The sequence below is a fragment of the Melospiza georgiana genome, chromosome 2 (genome assembly GCF_028018845.1).
Source record: "Melospiza georgiana isolate bMelGeo1 chromosome 2, bMelGeo1.pri, whole genome shotgun sequence".
NCBI classification, from domain to species: domain Eukaryota; kingdom Metazoa; phylum Chordata; class Aves; order Passeriformes; family Passerellidae; genus Melospiza; species Melospiza georgiana.
In genome coordinates, this window is record NC_080431.1 from 26,526,148 (window position 1) to 26,545,815 (window position 19,668).

Genomic DNA, 19,668 nt, shown 5'->3' on the forward strand with positions numbered 1-19,668 from the left:
CAGGATTCTCTGCTGGTGTTAGCAACATTCACCCTAATTTAGGTAAGATTTGCATGAACACAGCCACTGTCATCTGTGTCTATGAGCTGGCTCAGAGCGAAACTCATCAATGTGGTCTTTAAAAAACTTTATTTCTGCAGTAGTAAGGTTCTTGGAAATAGTAAGTCTGTGAGCCAGTATTGACAAAAACCTCTCAGCATCTGAAGTATGATTTTACAGTTCAAGTGCTACTTAGATTACAAAATAAATCAGTTTGCAGGTTTTTTTACCAGTGCACAAGTAAGCCTATAAAAATGTTGTGCACAAAACCTTAGGTCAGTTGAAACCCAAGTTGTGTAACTACTGATAAATTTTGTAGGCTGGTTTAAATTTCAGTAAGAGTAAGTATCCTAAAGTGGATTTGAAGAGGTTCCAATTTAGGGGCTAATAGCTAGAATATTATATAAATGTTGATCTTTCCTACATAAGCAGACTTTTAAAACTTTTAAAAGCTTTTTTGAAGACTGATATTTTAAAAAAGATTAGCAAAGCAAATGCAACAGAAAAGTTCAACATATCAGCTCAAGCATTCATTCTGTAGGACATAGAGGCCTCTGTGATCACTGCCCATATGCACACTCGTATTTCCCAACAGCACAAGGTAACTTTCCTCTGGGCGAAACCATGCTATCTTGCACAGGGAGGAAGAGCCATGCAAGCAGTTCCCAAAACTGCTGATTCCTGGCAAGGACCCTTCACTTAAACGCGCCACAGAGTTTGTCAGATGGTTCAGGGCCATGAACAATCAGCTTGTAAACCCCCCTTTAACTCCTCTGGCAGACATCCTGCACGGTGTGGAGTTATCCTGTGCCAGAGGGCACTCCTGCAGGTACCTTGGCCTTGACTTATGGCAAGATGAAGACACATGTTCTGGTAGAACTTTGATGAAATTGCCTGAAGTTTGCCTAGTTGAAATTTAAATAACTCATGAACTGGTTTCCTTTATAACTTTAAGTTTTAAATATTGACTGTATCCAGGATTGACAGACAATGACTTCTGGTCATCAACTACTTCCCTCTACAAGTAATTGCCTCACGGAGCTGTTGTGAGAGTCAGAGGAAAGAGTGTAATCAATCATTTCCCTTCCGACCTCAAATTCCAGGAAAAGAATTTAACAGTTATTGGCACAAGGCAGTTGTGGTAGAAAATACGACAGATTCCTAACAGAGAATCCCTCAATCCTCAGAAACTTGGTGGTCTTACACTGAATCTGTGTGCTCAAACTGGCATTTTGCAGCAAACAAATATATATAAGTATACACATTTAAAAGCACATATGCTTTTATGCTATACACAAATATATGTATGTATATATTTTCTGTTTGAAATCTCTACTTTCTATCTTTTCACCTCTCTTTTCTGTGAAGCTCTCTTCAAGTATTTCCTCTCCTGATCAGTCCACAAAGGAATTGAGGTACAGTTGCTGTGTGCTCTTGAAGATTATCTTTAGAGATAAAAATTGAAAAAAAAAAAAAGAAAAAAAAAGAAAAGAACCTCAGATTATGGGGTTTTTTTTCATATTTACAGTAAGGATATGACAGTCTGTAGCTGTTAAATGATTTCACTTATGACTGAGCCCATAAATAGGACAGGCCACGAATTTTTGCAGCAGTACCTGAAAGAATAATTTGGTGTGATATTTGGGAAATGTTTTGAGCAAACAATGTAGAGTAATTCGAACAGCCATATAACATTTTTGGGCCAGAAATTGTAAGTAATATTTGCAGGGGTGTATCAAATAACTTGTTTGAGAGTGTAAGCTGCCTTCAGATGGGCCTTTTTCCACTGCTTCCACTGAGACTAGTTGGTCTCAGCAGATTCATTTTTCTACCCCCTGAATAAATAGATGTGTCCTAAAAGTACTGGATCCATAAAAACTGGTGACTGGTAAAAACACAGGATGAATAGTTGTTCCTCCTATTAATTAAGATCTATATGAATAGGCAAAAGTCTTTCCACAGCAGGATTTGTGTATAGGTGGCCTTTCCTGCCTGGTCTTTGCTACAGTTATGGATTTATCATCCATAGAAATCTAAGTATCTATTTTAGGGTGAGTTGGAAAGTGTTTACTGTACTGGGCAGATCTCCAGTGACTGCAGTATTTGCATACGTAGTCACTTCCACAGTAAATGCAGGTGTTTGAAGCTGATTCCAGCCTGTTTTAAACATCCTGTTGATTCAGATCCTGATTTCCTGGACACCCACAGTTGCCTGGAATCTGTCAGAATCTGAGCTAGTTCACTAAAACATAATTGACCCCTTTCACATTTGGATCACCTAGCTTCTAGTTTTAAATGACCAGGTCAGCTTTTGTGTGAAAATAAATTGGCACAGAACAGGATCAAATGCATTGTTTACCTGAATCATCTTCTTCCACCTGTGTGTGTCAAAGCCTACAGTCAGTTTTACATTACTTCAGGATTCAGAATAAAAATTATTTTTTCTTCTGCTCCTGCTGCAGTACTTGCTCAGCACATAACATTTAGCCCTTACTGGCAGGCCATGGAACGGACTGACCACTGCTCTCCCCCCAGGTGCCTTCTGCAATGTTGTGGCAGTGAACTCCTGCAGACTGGATGTTCTCCTGATTTTCATGTCAGTTTGGAGTGATTCTCCCATCAGTGCTAGTGAAAACAGTCTTGGCTGAAAAATTTGAGACCGGAGCTCTGTAGGAGCTAAACTGATGTGCACTGTGCAGCTTCTTGCATATCTTATTCTCTGCTCCCGAAAGGGTAAGAGGAGCTAGATATACGGAAAGAATGAGCCTCGCTTCCTGTCAAGCTGCACATCTTACTGGAAGGCTTTGATACAAAACCAGGCTGCTGGAGCACTTTGGTATGACTGGAACTGATATTGCATTCAGCCATTCTCCTGTACCTCTTGTCCATACCCACTGAAAATAGGTGACCGCATATATTTCAGGCAGAAATGTGTGCCTGGGCTGACAAAGGGCTAGGAGGCAATCCAAGGCAGTGGGAAAGGTGAGCTTATTCCCTAGGACTTTGGACAATGCTTCCTTTCCAGCTGGCCTGAAGGGACTGGTGGTTGGGGCGCGCCTCAGGTCGTCTCCGTGAGGAACCTTGCACTGTTGCAACTCTTTCATTTGCCCAGTTTCTTTTACTGCTTATTGTCACAGATCAAAATGTGAACCCTGAATTGTACTACTGAGCTACAGATGAGCTGTATTTTTCCAAAGTGACGTTCAGTTGCTCGTGTATATGGTCACATATAAATAGTTGTGGTTCTCTGCTAGAGAAAGTTTCTTCATTTTTTAAAGAAATTATCATCACCATTCAATAGTATTCAAGCTACAGTCATGGCTGATTCTGACTTTTAATCATGATCTATAATCTCTGGAGGCCCAACGGCATGACCAGGAAGCATTTCTCTCAGAGCAGTCCTGTAGGTCTGGCATTCATGCAGCTCACAGAGAAGTCTGAGGCAGCTCTGTGCGTTGTATGCACAGCACCTCGGAGCTCTTTGCTTCATAGGTAGAAGCAAGATCATTGTTTTCCAGCTTGTGCAAAATCACTTTGTTCACATGTGGAAAGAACTGAAAATTGGCTTCTCTGCAAAAGCTCACAGCTTACGTTGAGTATCAATAACTGCAGCTGTGCTGCTTGTGGCTGGCACAGGGCACAACATGGACTCACAAGTGCCTGAAGAGTGCAGAGCTCATCTGCCCAAAGGCAAAGTGCACAGGTAACAGGGGCCTCAGAAACAACAGACTACAGGAGCAGATATGACCTAGTTTTAAAAGCAGCATCATATATGCACAAAAGAAAGAGCAAAGAGTCAACATAATTATTACCTTCTTTGTGACTTAACACTTTTTTTCTTGACTTCTCCTCAGCTTGGAAATCTGATACCAGTTAGAGGTATGACTGGTTACTTACAAGAAGCAGAGATTATAAAATGGGGAAAAAAGAAGGAAAAAATATTTCTGAGAAAAGCTTCGCCTTTAGTCCAGTATCTTTGTGACCACACTAGTACAAATAGCTACAACAGGAATAGCACCCTGAAACCACATCTGCTTCATTCCTCTTGATATCCTCAAGTACAGGTGAGATAGGAAGTCAAAGTTCAACTTTTCAGCTGAGCCTGGCCGCAAGTGCCATGGTATTCAGGGTTTGTCTTCTCTCCCACCCTCTTCGCACTTAGTTAACTTAAACACATAAATAAGAGAGAAATTGGATTCTATCCTTGTGTAACATACTCTTATTGCTTGGAGAAGCATGTAAGTGCCCCAACAATAGTCAGGAATATGCATTATTATAATGAATTATTCCTATGAAATAATCACAGGCAGAAGTCAAGTGTTCTGCACCTGGTTTGTGTGGGGAGCCATCCAGGTCTTGCAGGCTGACAGCTCAGCACCCTGGTGTTATCAGCCACTCCTCACAGTTCTGTATCACCATCAAACTCCTCCCAGTTCTGTATCAGCATCAAACACCCCAGCTAGACTCTGCTCTAAGGCAATTTTGATGACTGGTACAGTTATGCTTCAATAAGATACATATAACACTAGAGCACTAGGAGAGAGTTATTTGGAGACAAAATTTGGGCTGTTAAGAGCCCTAGAGATCTCTAAGTGATGTGCTCTGAAATATTACCACATTCCTGAACTTTCAGTGTGTAACTTGAAAGCAGATGCATAGAAAAATGATATAGATGCACTTAAGAATAAAGGAAATGTTTGGTGCAGATGGTGCCATCAAGAAAATATGGTTTGACCTAAACTAAAATGGGGCAATTTCTGTTACTGAAAATTAATGTTATAACTTTTAAACTAAAAATAAGAGAGAGTCAAGTGGCACAGAAAAGTGTACAGTTCAGGATGACACATATTTAGTGGTGGGAATGTTATTAAATCCTCTGCAATCTTAGTAAAAATGACAGGAAAAGGTGTTAATAAAGTCCAGGAAGGAACCAGACAAACACTTGCTACGTGTGAAGTGTGTGAAGCACACCACATAAAACAGTGAGCCACAAAAAAACCCAGATGCATAAAAAACCAGTTAAATGAAAAGTGTAAAAATATGCTGAGGCTGATTGCCCTGGTTTTCAGCTGGGAATCTGACCTAATTTAGGTATCTGAGAAGTCTGATGACAGAAAGTGACTGTTAGGAATGGTATGGCCAAGGCGCACACTGATACAGCGCTGCCAAAATGGGCCATGTTGCTTCAGGATTGTTGCAGAAGTCAGAATTTCCATGGGCTGAAGGCTGTGACTGGAGGACTGCATCATTAATCACATGACAAGGATGGTAAGTGTGGTAGCAATGTGCTTGGGATAGAAAAATCAGCTGTGAGAGCAAACAATATGGAAATAACAAAACCTTTCAAGTACCCCTAACCAAACAAGGAAAATGCACTCTGGCAATGTGTGTCTTCAGGCACATCAAATATAATTCCTTGTGGAAATTAGCTGTTCAAGACCCAGTGAGGAGGTCCTCACAAGATGAGGATTAGCAGCTTTCAGCTTAGGCCTTGGCCATTCTGAGTGTCCACAGCAGCAGGAGCGCTCACCTGGGGTTTCCCCTTCCCAGTTGAGGCACCAAAGAGCTTTGGCCTATAGACTATTGCAGATAAATTTCTACAACTTGAACTCTTTAACTGAGAATTTTTAGCAAATGGCAATCTTGAAACCTGTACTCTCATGAGGGCTTCCCTATCAGAAGGTTTTGGTTCTCTTTTTCACTCTGTTGTGGTGCCACAGATCGTGAAGGAGAATTGCTGCTGGAAGCTCCTTTGCTGGCACACCCGTGATGCTTTGGCAGTGGCTGAGGTGTGATCCCAGCCACCACAGCAGCCACCTTCTCTTCTGAAACTCCAAGGATGCCCTCAGCTACCTGGGAGTAGAGACAGGATAGGCCTTTTGAAAATGCAGCCTGCTCCCCAGCTCACAGCAAAGAAACATCAGTGCCAACTACTTTCTCACTTCTCTTTCTGAGAACAGTGGAGGTTATCTATTTTTTACTATTGCTTAGTTCCCAGCTCTGCTCTGGGACTCGTTGCTCATGCTTGCTCTTGAGAAGTTCAGGGGCTCAGAGCCCTCATGGGGTTTTCCCACAGAGCTGCCGAGACTCCATGTTCTCCCCAGCCCTGCTGAAGTCCCCTGGGACCTTGGCCCCCCACTTTCTGCATGTGCACGTGGCATCCAGCCAGCATCTCTGTGCGGCATCAGCTCAGCAGAGGGGAGCCTGGTGGGGCATGACACATGAAGTCACCCGTGCTTGTGACAGGCACTGAGCACTGTGGCAGGGTTTAATGTGGTTTGGCAAGCAAATGAAGGAAAATGCCAGTGTTTGGAAGCTTTTTCAGGGAACTGAAAGAAACAGACCTGAGTACTTTTTATTTCAACATCTGAGAAAGACTTTTATAAAAGCCTAAATGCAATACTTTTCAGGAGAGCAACTTTTGTTTCATTTCTTCTTCTCTGTGTGTTTCTTTCTCTTATATTGCCTAATCATCATACAAATATACAGATAAAGAGAGAGAAAGAAAAGGAAAGGAGTTTTAAGCTTTAAAATAGATCCATTTTCTTGAGGATTGTGGTTTAATAAAGGCTGTGCATTAAATTTTCATAAAAAGAGCCTGGAAAAACAAAATAAATTCTCAGAATCCCTTCTAGCCCCATCCATCCATCTGTCCGTGCAGGTGAGCAAACCATAGTGCCAACACACTAAAGATAAGAGTGCAGTGATAAAAGATGTTTCACCACACGCTGTGAGGAAAGTTTTTGACAAGTTGGGTCTAGCTTCTCAGTGTAAGTTCCTCTTTCCATTCTCTGAAATTCTTTTAAAAAAATTGCACACACAAAAAAACAACTTTCAAAAGCAGTTTCCTCAGTTCAGCCCTCCCTTCACTCCCACACCATATCTACAGATGCTTCTTAGATGTACTATTAACTACATATAAAAGTTACTTGTGTTTGTCCTGTGTAGGTTGATAATTTTTAGAGCATTCTGTTACAGCATGATGTAAACTAACCTACACAAACCCCTCAAGGCTTGTCTTTTAGTTTTGTTTACTTGCTTCTGTAATGTTAAAGAAATCCCTTTACCAAGACCAGCAGAAAGAGAAGACCTAGCCATTCACCAGCTCAAACTTATCCTTTCTTTTAAAGGTTATACAATCACAACAGGAAATATTTTGAAATGGTCACATCAATCACAAGACAGAGTACTTTTTAGTCTGAACAAGTGTTTATATAAGTCCCCTATTTTTAGGTCGCATCACATGCCAACTCCTTGCCATTGCCATTTATATTAATATAGTTTTTTCTGGGTTTTTTTCCCCCATTTCTTTACACACCTGATGCAAAGCAATATTTGGAAGATAAACTAATTTTGCCTTAAGTCCTCAGAAGGCATCCAAATATTTTATGAATCAGTCCTTAGCAGTGGCATTCCTGACTAGTTTACCTGTATGCTTCTGCAAAAGCAAACACAAGCAACAGAGTTTGTCTCCTGCCAAAACCGTCAATGAGAATGTAGTAACAATACTTTGACCAGTATGTCAGTGGCCTTCCCACAATGCCACAATATCCAAAGCAATATGAATTTCTAGATTAGAGTCGGGAGCCTCCTTACTGAACTGTGTAAAGTGATGTGGCACTCTAAAACCCCTTCTAAAGTGCTGGGATGAAGTGGACCGAAGGCAGCACTCACAGTGAGCTTCCTCATTATCGTTCCTGCAGAGAGCCATGTCAATAAGGAGATGAAAATGTTAATGGCTTCTTTGCATCTCTTTGTGAAAAAACCTCCTTGCAATTTCGAGAGGTAGATGATTAAGAATCATGTCTCTTCTGAGGGCTGACTGGATTGGCAAGAGTTGGCAAGACTGTAGGTGTGTTCTTGGGGATGATAGGAGAACATCTTAAATTCCAGTGCTCTCTCTCACTTGCTCAATGCCTTCTGAAAAGTCACTTTCCTAATCTCATATAATTTTTTCTTTAAATAACACTAATATTTTTTGCACAACTCAGTTACCTTGCTGCTGATGTCTCAAGGCATATTAGTGTCTTGCTTTGAAAATGCTACAAGAATTGTAAGGAGAACATTTAAAGTGGCTTTTGAAATTGAGCACTTCCTTGAACTTTAACTGATGATATAATGAGACTTCCTAAATCAATTATCAAAATAAAATAAGTATTTCTTTAGAGCTAGTGGATTTTTTTTTGCATGAATTATAATAATATAATAATATTCTAAGAGGAAAAATCTCCATAAAATGCAGGGTACTGTAAGATTCTCTGGTTCTCAAATGACTGAATGCCTCATATTATAGAATCAATGTATTATTTTGTTTACTGGATTTCTGATGTCTCGTTCTTGTTACTACTGAAGCAACAGTTCAGCTGAAAAAGCTGAAAACCAGGAAAAAGAATTTCTTTAGAAACTGGGTGTAAAAAGAGATTGTGGCTAGATTTGCTCAATCACAAAAAAAAAAAAAAAAAAAAAAAAAAAAAAAAAAAAGAAAAAAAGAAAAAAAGAAAAAGAGAGACACAGGAGAGCAGCAAGTACATAGAGGAGTTAAGACAGAATCTAAACCCACAGAGAGAGCCCAGTGCACCACCATCCATACCTACTCTGCCTTGGGTTGTAGAAATGTAAGTTTTTACACCTGCCTGCCAAGGAGTTTCCATGGCCCTGTCTGAGATGATGAGTTTCCATGGCCCTGTCCCCACCTCATCAGCTCATTATTAGGCATTTTACCATGAAATACAGAAAATCAGGACACTGAGCGGCAAGAAAGCTAGACAGAAACACCTTAGTCTTTGAGAAAGCTTCAGAGGAAGTGTGTGAAACCCTCCACACCCTTTGTGGAGGATTTTAAGGATATCTCTAGATGAAACCATGCATTACCCCTGAAATTTCTGCTGCAGTGAGATGTTTGCCTCTGTCTTATCTCATAAAACCCAGAAGTATCCATACCAGCCAAAAGAGTACTATTCACACTTCCTTAATATCACACAATGGGGAAGTGGGAGATATGAATTTATTTCTCTCATCAGAGTGAGGAGATTTAAATCTACTCCCCCCACCCCCCCATCAAGCAATAGGATTTTCTGTTAGTTGATTCACAGAAAATATATAAATTACATTGAAATAGGAACTGCATTTTGGATGTCTTCTCCTCTCTAGCATGCAACCTGGAACAAATTCAGCTGCAGGAGTAAAGAGAACTTGTAGATAAATAACATTATGATTAATGCATTTCTGCAAGAAAGCTTGTCTCTAATTAGGCCAGGTAAACATCCATAGTCTGTAGGGAGTGCCCTAAGTATCCACAGCACTAAAGGGCACATGGCATTGACATCTTGCTTCCTTCTGTATCCCATGGAGGATGAAGTCCAATAAGTGTTTTGGCAGTTTATGGTTTACTAGGTTCCCAAACTGATGCAGCACAAGGAACAGTCTTCCTCCCACTCAACAACTGTGATTCCAGGCCTGCAGCCTGAGCTGGGTATTAGGATATATGGGCTTCCGAGAACTTAATGCTTGGGATTCATAGTTTTTATAATAGCACCTTTAGCAAAAGCTGAGCAGCTGAAGACCTCAGTCTTGAGATTCAGCACTGAGTGACAACAAAAGAGTATTTAGGTTCCTAAAGCCTTTTTCAGTGCTAGAATAAACATCAGAAATTGGAAATTCCACCTGTGATGGAAATTTTCTCCTTCAGTGTTGGGTTTCAGTGGATCCCAGCAAGTAGGTCAGGCACATGAACAGCAGAGGCCTGATGCTAGGCATATAATGTGAGTCACAAATGCACATTTGCTTTGCTCTGCTTCCTGGGATTATGCTCCTTTTGCAGAAGAATCTCTTATGCTCCTACCTAAATCATCCATTGGTGAGCATAGTGCCACAGTGGATGGACGGTCCTCATCCTCTATTGTAAGAATCAGAGGCAGTCAAATAAAAATACTTCCTTTTTCTGCTTTTATTGCAGTGCCAATTGCATTTCTCTAGTTCAAGAACACTGGCGGATCTTCCAGAATGTACTGCCACTCAATCAGTCTTCTAGATCATGGAGTTAAAATGTCTTGCTAAACTCTTTGCGAACGGATATCCTGTCCCAGCAGACTAGGAAAGACATTCAGCATAGAAAAGCTACCTAGCTCAACTGCACGTTTTTGCACCACTCCCCAGGCAGAAATAAGGTGCTTGTGGAAGTGTGTGAGGGTGAGTTTGGTAGGTGTGTGTGATGCTTTCACTGCAAATCACCTGGCTGAGTGTTCATGTATCTTTTCCCCCTGTGACAGACAGGGGTGAAGTAGAGTTGTTTCCAGCTGAACAAAAATTCCTGACTTCCTGCATTGTTTAGATGGATGATGTCATGATGATGAGCTTCAGCCTACAGGGGTATAGGTATCTACTTGCTCTACACCTTGCTAAGATCCTTTACACATTCCCTCTTCCTGGCTGGAATGGGAGAAGAGCAGTAGAAAGATCCCATACTTACACTGACTCCATGTTCTGCCAAGAGTGGCAATTACACAGGGAAATACCTAGGAAGCCAGGCCAGAGAAAAGGACTCCAGTGAGAATGAAAGCTGTGCTCATGGAGCTGCAACAAGGCTCAGGCTGGCCTCAGAGCAAAGACCAACCCAGTGTTTTATTAACAGAACAAGGACATACATGGAGAAGATCACACACACCTTCTTGTGCCAGCACGAGACCTCAGCCATCTCTTGTGACATTCTGTCATTGCTGGCATGACCAACTCCTATCAGTGCCTATGGGGGTGCATCACTGTGAAGGACAAGGTTTGAGGAAAGCAGCAGATGATCAAGTCATTTTCAGCATTGTGTGGTGACAATACGATGCTATCTGTGATGCAGGCTGTCAAAATAAAACTGTCAGAAGGATGAATGGGAAAACGACAAGTTTTCCAGTGGTGAAAGACTGACACCACCTCTCCCCCCACTCCCAGCAAACTCTTAAACTCTATCTTGCTGTTCTGACAAAAAGCTACCCTAAAGTTTGCTTGGCTTTCATAATCCCAGTTGGTTGGCGGGATGCACAGATCAATTTATTCATAGACTGGAAATGAAGAAGAAAAGCACATGTAGAGATCCTCTATTAAAGAGTTAAGAGGAAGGGAGGAGAAATAAGGAAGTAGTGGTTGAAACAATCTGCTTTTAAGCAAAGAGAAAGGTTAAGAAATACTTGATAACATTTTAAACGGTGTATAAACAACACAGAAGAGCCCCAAACTAGGTGTTTTTATTTTTTTTTCCTGGGGATGTGGGTATTCATAACTAGTGGAAACTGCAATGAGAAGTTCAGAATTGGAAACACCACACTTTTAGCCAAAAAAACAAGCAGTTTTCTTACCCACCAGACCAAAACATGAAGTGAAGGGATTATTTCTAATAAGGAGAAGAGAGGCTGGTTTCTAACCCATTTCAGTGTAGAGTAGCACAATTTTTTTCTATCTAGTTATTTAATTTAAGAATGAGTGAATTAAAAGTATATTAAACAGAACAAGCACATTAAAACCCTTTGTGATGTTTACCACAAAGGACACCGAGACTGTCAGTGTCAAAAAGATATATACAAACTGATTTGCAAAGAGCATTTACATACTCTGTAATTCTGATCTGAGAATGCTCTGTTGGCTTTTAAAAAATTGTACTATATTTTGCTGTTTCTTCACTGGGGAAATACTCTTGTTATACTTCATGATCGACAGTGTGATTCAGCAGCAACACAATCTTTGTTGCCCTAACATATAAAAAAATTAATGCATAAGACATGTTGCAGATGTATTCAAAAAAGTGCTGTCATTTGCAATTGTCTGTATGTAGGGCCTTGCCAAAATCTGACATAATTTCTCACCACTGTGAGTTGTTGTGGAAAGGATTTAGATTAAGGATGGTTTAGGATTAATTAATTTCATAAGTGAAATAAATGTGAATAAAATAAATACAAAATAAATAGATAAAATTGAAAACATTTCATTTTGATGTTCAAAAGTATTTAGAAGTTTAATTACTGCAAGCTTAACCTTCTGCCTCTATATAATCTCATTTAACTCTGTGCATGAAACAATAAGGCAGTGAGTAACAGTCTGCAAGATATTTATTTACCAGCACTACTGTGAGTTATTTATCTTTGATGCCTTTGATGGCAACACATCAAGAGACTTAAGCTTTGGCTCAGATCTGAAAAAAGGAAATAAGCCCCCACAAGTCTCTACAGCACATTTCTCTGGAGGAGGAGGAGAGCACTGAGACAATAATGTCTATGCAGAAAGCTCAGCCTGAACCTATTGTCTCCCTCCCAGAAGAAAGTGAAGGGGCACAGTGACACTGGGCTGCAGAAATGGAAGCTGAGGGCTAGGGCTCAGTGGAGCACACTGGAGATAACAGAGAGAACCTTCACTGAGATGCTGGGCCAGGCAATTCTTTCTCTGAGTCAGTCAATGAATGCTATTCATAGAAACCAACTGGGCTGCTTGGACTTAGAAGTGAAACACTCTGATATTTCAGTATACTTTCTTACCAGACAAATGAAGCCTGTGGGTGAGCATGTAGCCTCATCTGTAGGGGAAGGATGTAATACAGGACCATCCAGATGGGAATGACCTGGGCAACTGTCAGCCAGAATAGGTATCACACATTTTTTCACTTAATCCTTAGCATAGAAACAAGAATGTAAATAAAACCCAGAGAGCCACTGAGCCCAGCTGCTGTCCAGCTTTGTTTGAAAAGGATCTTTGGCCTATATATATGAGCCTATATTTCTCCTCTCTCTTTTTTCTCAAAAATGTGAATTGGCTGGATGAAAGCCTGGAATTCAGACATTATAATTCAGACATTATAATTCCACCTAATTTTTTTTAGCTCCTTTCCCTGATTATGGTTTTCTGTGTGTAATGGCCATAATAACTCAGGAGAAGTTTGCAGATGTGTGCAATGGCAATAAGGATAATATTCATTACATATTATTTCACTGTAAGTCATAGTAAGAAAACAGACCAGTGTTTTCTACTGTTTCCAGAGCCAGTGAATCCACACGTGTTGGTGTTATCTCCCCTTGCAAGGCAGTATCATTGTCTCATCCTAACTGTTCAAAATGCCTTTCACTCAGCCCTTTTTTCGGTCTGGGGTCAGAACAAGAAAAATGCAGCTCAGAATAGAAGACAAAGTATTTCTTGTGGATACAAATATCAGCCTGCAAATCCTACACCAAATCCTGCTTGACCCAACATGTGACAGACCTAGTTTATGAATGAACCATATATTTATCTTCCATTGAAGGAAGTGAAAGCATCTAGCATTCAGTCCTCTTGGGCCCATAGCTGGACACCAAAATATCTTTAATATGTAAGCATGGCTTTATTTCTAATACTTGGCACACTTTAAATTTCTGGCCGGTTCTTTGTGAACATAACCCTATTCAATTTCTTTGGATTTACTAGAAAAGTTTAAGCTGATGATACATGGAGAGTGTGAACTTTTTTACTTTGCTGTCGCAGGTATGGGCAGGGGAGAATTTACAGCTCCTGTAGCACATTAGTGTGAACAACAAAATCGTTGGCAATGGCAAGCTGCAACACTGAAGTTTTTATTTCAAACTTGAGAAAGTCAAATCTCCAGGTGACCACGTGCACTTTTGAAGATGGCAAAGATTTTCAGTTTTGTGGCCCTTTTACAGCAAGAAAGACATTGAGGTGCTGGAGAATGTACAGAGACGGACAATGGAGCACAAGAACAGCTGGGGGTGCTGGGCATGTTGAGTCTGAAGGAAAGAGGAGACCTTATCACTCTCTACAAGCACCTGAAAGGAGGTTGGAGCTGGGTGGGGGTTCCTCTCTTCTCCCAAGTAACAACTGTAGGAAAAAAGGAAATGGACTCAGGTTGGCCTGTAAACCCAGGGGAGATTTAGACTGAATAATAGGAAAATTCCTTCACAGAAAGGGTTGCCAGGCATTGGAACAGGCATTGAAACAGGGAAATGATGGAGTCACCATTCCTGGAGGTAATTAAAAGATGTGTGGATGTGACACTTCAGGACATGGCTTAGTGGCAGACTTGGCAGTGCTGGGTTAAAGGGTTGGACTTGATGACTTTGAGGGTCTTCTCCAACCTAAAGGATTCTGTTTCTGACCACCTCTTTTTCCTTCTACACTCATGACTACAGTAGTCCCAAACACAAGTTGAAGACAGTCAGAAAAACAGGCGCAACCAAAGGAACTGATTTTTCTCTAATATGATTGATTCCTTTCTCTCTCTGCTCTTCCCTGCTAACTGACACAGCAAAAGTCTTTCCACATGCTGGTGCTCCACATTTAACAAAGTGATTCCCAGGCATGCTGGGAGAGTTTGCAGTTGTTTTTTGCAGTACTGCAGCAACAAAAACTGGAAAGTGATGAGAATCTACCACACTCAGTGTAAACATCTCCAAATCATACTCCAAGTAGTATGATTGATCTACTCCAAGATAGGGTAGATCAATCATAATTGTTAATGATATAGATTCTGGCTCTGATCTCTTCCCCTCTCATGAGGGGATAATTATGTACTCAACCCACAAACTTTAGCAGAACAGACACGTGAGTTGAGCAAACCTATCAGCTTACTATAACACGTAAAACTGTGCCATGTCCTGTTTCTCAAAGAGGTGTTGGTAGAAAACATTTAATTTAAAAAGCTCAAAAATTTTTTTCACGAGTGTATATGGTTTTAAATGTCAAACATTTAACATGCATTTCACCATGAAAAACCTCAGTGATGAGTTTGTGAGGCTATTTTATCCATCAACACTGGATAAAGATTTTAAGATTATGTATCTGCAGTGCTGAGAATTGCTGAGCTTGCAAAAGCCAGACACCTAACAGGAAGCTTCATTCTTCATCCTCTTAGAGGTATTAAAGACATATTTATGCCCCATGGGAAAAATGGGTGACCAGGAAGGCACATCTTCATGTGAAAGACTGGGTTCCAGTGATTTTCTGTGACAGGGATATACAGATTTAGGTCACAAATCAGGCTGATAAGGAGATGTATGCAATGTGCAAGGCAGTGTTTATCTTGCTCCTGGTTTAACTCAGTCTCACATTCATGCGCTAGCAGCAAGCTTCTGTTAGCTGCAGTCACAGATAGGTTGCAAACTTTTTGACTATGTACTTGTAAAGACCCCAGCAGCTCTGATCTGTGCACTGAGGGTTTAAACACTGTGTAACTGAGATCAGCAGCTTTGCAGAGACGTGACTGAGGGGAAGAGAAGTCCCTTATGAAAATGTCGTGTCTTTTCCTTCCATGTTGATATGCTCACAATGCCCATTCATCTCAGGAAGGTTACTGTTCTGGCAGCCTGAATAAATAAACAGCTGAAGATCTTGAGAGCCAGAATTTCACCAGCAGGTTCTCCTGGTTGCTTTTTAGCTGAATGATCCTACTAGTGAAGTGGTGTAAGTCAACAGGCTGAAGACAGGAAATCAGCCAAGATTCTCTGTCTCTAACTGAACTCAATCAGTTGCCAAGAAACTCTACAGGTCACAAGCTTGAAAATAGACATGTTTAAGCTTGTCTTTTTCCACTTGATTTCTGTTGAACCAATGCCTTCCCAGCAATTTTCCAAAGACCCTATCAGAAAAATTTATCTTCGGATTGGTCAAGAAATGACGCTATGCCCTATGTAAAATGCACCGTTCAAATTCTTGTCCTAAATACTGAATAAACTATTTTTGGGCATTTTTATGACATCCAGTGTTATAGCATCAAAGTGCTTCAGAAACACCTACAAATTTCTTATTTGCAGCCTTCCTCTAATATAAGTATTATTTAACCCCATATTGCAAAGAGGAATGTGAGGAATGAAGGGCCTGATTTCTAGGAGCAGGACCTGATTTCTAAGAGCATTTGGCATTAAATAAAATGTTACTGTTTCAAAACCACATTTCTATTGACCATACCTGGATTTGTGAGTACTCAATACCCTCTGCAAGTCAGACCCAGTTATCTTTTAATAAGCATTTGAAAATTAGGAACTCAGAGTTGGTGCCTGTTTCTGAAAGCTTAACCCCTTGAAACCAGATTTGAAACAGTATTTCAAGCTCTGTAAGATAAGCATCACATGGGTGGAAGGATGAAGGCACCAGTGAAGGCTTTGGTGTGTCAGAATGGGATCTGAAATAGTTAGAAAAATTATAAGGAACAGTGTTAAGTCAGCACACTTCACATGCCACACATATAGATCATCCGGTGAGGACAGAGAATAAGCCATAAAAACATGAAAATTTGGGGGTAAAAATAGTAATTCTCACACATCATACTCTCACAGGGAAAATACAGGGAGACCTTGAACCTCTTTGCCAAAGTTCCTTTTGTTAAAATTCTCTGTTGCCTTCTCTTTCTGGGCCCCAAATATAATTTACTACAATTTTTTAAGATGGTTGATAGAAGAAAAATGCTTCCCTTCCCTGTCTGAACAATAATGCAGTGGCTAATTTCAGCAAATAGATGCCTTAAGCTGCCCTCCAAGTCTGACCATGGGAGTTAGATTATCTGAGCTGGAGATTGCTTTAGCCACAAAGCTTCTGGTTACCACCCATCTTTCACATCAGAGATGCACACTAAAAAATTATTAACACAACAACTCAGGAAAAGATGAAAACACCATGAAGGAGGGCAAGAGATTCTAAAGGCAGCCATCAAGTAAGTGCACATGGCCTGGAATCTAGCTTTAGTTTGGTCTTTGGAGTTATCCAGTGATTACTGTGAAACTGTCTCTGAAGACAAGACCAGAGATAAGTCTTTAGCCTTCCAGCTGGATGGTATTTCAGGCTTCTGACCTCTTTTATCCTCTTTTGCTTGCTGCTCCAGCTTCTACTGGTTGGGTGCAATTCTGCCCAGTCCATAGGTTTAGCATACTACCTAGGAGGGAGGTGGATAAGACTTTAAATACTTTCCAAAGAACAAAGTTGAATGTGCACACTCTTTCTCCTAGGAGCATGCTCTAGAGGAGGAGTTACACTATTTCCTACTCTTTGACCTTTTTAAAAGCAAGTACCTGCATATGTAAAGAAGAAAGTGCTTCACTGACTTTCTTTAAGCGTTCTCCTTGGTGGCACCAGACCAGCTTTCTCAGTCCTGCAAAAATCCATTTGTTCTTATAATTGCTAATGGGTATCTTCTCTATTTTTCTAAGTATCTTAAATATTGCTATCTTGTGTTATAAGAAGCAACTACTATGGTATAATCCCCCAGAAGTGAGAGGCTGCATCAGAATTTTCCCTGTTCAGAGCTGAAGCTCTGAAGTTCCATCCTAGCTCCACTTCAGGCATTTCACATGTATCCTTTTCTTAAAAAGGTGACCTTTTTGTGACCATCACAAAAGCTTTTATCAGCATCTACTCCCAGGCAGAATTAGTGGCAGAATCATATTTCCCAGAGCATTACACAGTCACTAAAATCACAAAGCTGCTTTGCTTTTTCCTGTAGTTCTACATCTCAGTCAGAACATGTCCTCCAGCAGCAAGTAGATGAGAGCTGAGCAATGAGACAGGAAATGGTCTCCCCCTAAACAGGTTGTTCATTGATTTTTTTTGTGCTGAATTATTATTCTGTAATATTTACCCTTAGGACTCTAAGGAGTATACAACCTGCACAAGGAAGATTTTACTACATGCAAAGCATGTAAATATTAGTAAATTTAACACTGTCAAAACAGTGCTCAGATCACAAAATTCAACTGCTGGGCTGTTACAGTTCTGACATGGTTTTGTTTCACATCAGCTAATGCTGCCTCAAACAACTCTGAGCCACAATCAACTTCTTGTATAGTTCAGGAGCTATGACAGACAAAAGACCATCCCAGAAAAAGAAGTTTGGATGCAGCCATCATGTTATAGAGGCTGAAAACAGTTATTACATGTGTGTCAAATATGCTAAACATCAGGATATGACTGGTCCTAGCAAATTAAGTGGAAAGTAACTGCTGGGTAAAAGCATATTCTGTGTAATATAATTTTCTGCTGGGTAAAATAATTTTCTGTAGCCCACTAGAGGGTGCAGACACACCTGTGCTGCCTCCAAGATTTGCTTCCATGTTTCTGAGACCTGGATATTTCAGGGGTTTCTCCAGAGTGTTTGGGGGAAAGACCTGAAAGAATCACACCTTGCTGTACTCTACAAATCCACTTTGATCATGATCAGCATGTAACCCAAAGTCTCTCTTCCTCCTGTTAACTGCTCTCCAGATCCCACCCTCTGTCCTCATCTACCCCAAGTTTGTACTATCAGTTTTCCTTTCTTTGGTCTCATCCTCACCATTTCACTGCTGACTTATCCACAGTTTCCCACCCTATCTCTCACCACTGCCTGTGTTCCAGGGGGATTTCCCTTTGATCCCTGCACTGCTTGACTGTCTCGAGGTGAAGCAACAAAAGTACAAAAGGCTTTTTCTCACAGCTTTCGACTGCTGTGTGATTGTACCCTCAAAGTGGGGTCTATTCAGTGTATCCAGGATTCTGGAGACCAGGATTTCAATTGTTCATGATTTAGTGAGTCTCAAAGACCAATCATGCTTTTAGAAGGTGAGGGGGCAGGGAAGAAAGAAAAAAATCCTAGCAAGATTATTTCTGCCTTTGTGCTTACTCACCTACTCAAAGCTTGTGTTCCTGAATATTCCCTTATTGCCTCAGCAATTGCCTCATACAGCTAAACTCTGCATGCAACATCCTGCCAAAGAAAATGCAAAACTTTTCATCTTAAATGTTGCCCAGACTTACAAGCAGCTCCCTAAGGAATTTGTCTCGCCATCTCACTGCTGATGTTTCCGTGCTGCAGCAGATGAGATTTCCTCTATGAGTAAGATCTGCAGAAAGGAACAAACAAGAAATCTTTTAAGGGAAAAAAAAAGAAAAAAAAAAAAAAAAGAAGAGGACATATCTAAAGATAATTACAAATAGTGATAGTGACAAGCACTGATAATATTTTCTATTTTCTTTCACAGCCTTAAAAATATGGTTCACTAGCTGTAAAACATACCTGTGCAGGACTACTAATGCTTCAAAATATAGACATCTGAAGATGAAGAGAAGATAAAAGAGCTCATAGTTGTTGGCCTGCTATTTTCTCTTCTCCTTTGCGCAGAAGTGAATCAGGTGCAGGGTATATCACAGTAAGTAGCCCTAGCTGCTTCTTCATGACCATAGCAAGGTGTAATTTCTGTTCTTATTTCAAGATTTAGTCAGCAGTTGGGCAAGCAAGGATTTTCAATTCCCCAGCTGCTGAGCCTGAATTTTTCATGCAGTAGTGTGAAAATGTGACAAAAATGTGCAGCTCTTGTTGACCAAACTTACAGATCCTTGGCTCCAACCTGAACAACTCTTGGACCCTCATTGGTCTTGTGCAAAAATAGAGAATCTCTCTGTTAGGATATCAATGACAGCTAAAACCCAGTATTTAATTATTGAGCTGTTGCATGAAGCATGCACAGATTTTTCTCTCTCTTTCTCTCATATTTAGCTTTAGTTAAATATTCATCAACACTGAAAAATAAGATTAACAATGGAAAATTTTGGTAAGGACAGAAGGCTTCCAATCAAAATACAGGAAAAGATACTGGATCAAACTGACATTACTTGGTTCAAAGATGCAGAAAATTAATTGTG

General features: G+C 40.4%; 1 protein-coding gene across 2 annotated transcripts in view; it reads right to left on the reverse strand.

Annotated features, from left to right (window-relative positions):
- Window positions 1-19,668, reverse strand: part of P2RY8 (P2Y receptor family member 8) — a 30,669-nt gene that overhangs the window by 8,270 nt on the left and 2,731 nt on the right. The window contains exon 2 of one of the 2 annotated variants that reach the window (XM_058018540.1): window positions 18,784-18,869. The gene's annotated coding sequence lies outside the window, so the exon portion shown is untranslated. Of the gene's footprint in view, window positions 1-18,653; window positions 18,723-18,783; window positions 18,870-19,668 lie in introns of those variants that run through there. The other variant, XM_058018541.1, reaches the window with a different exon arrangement.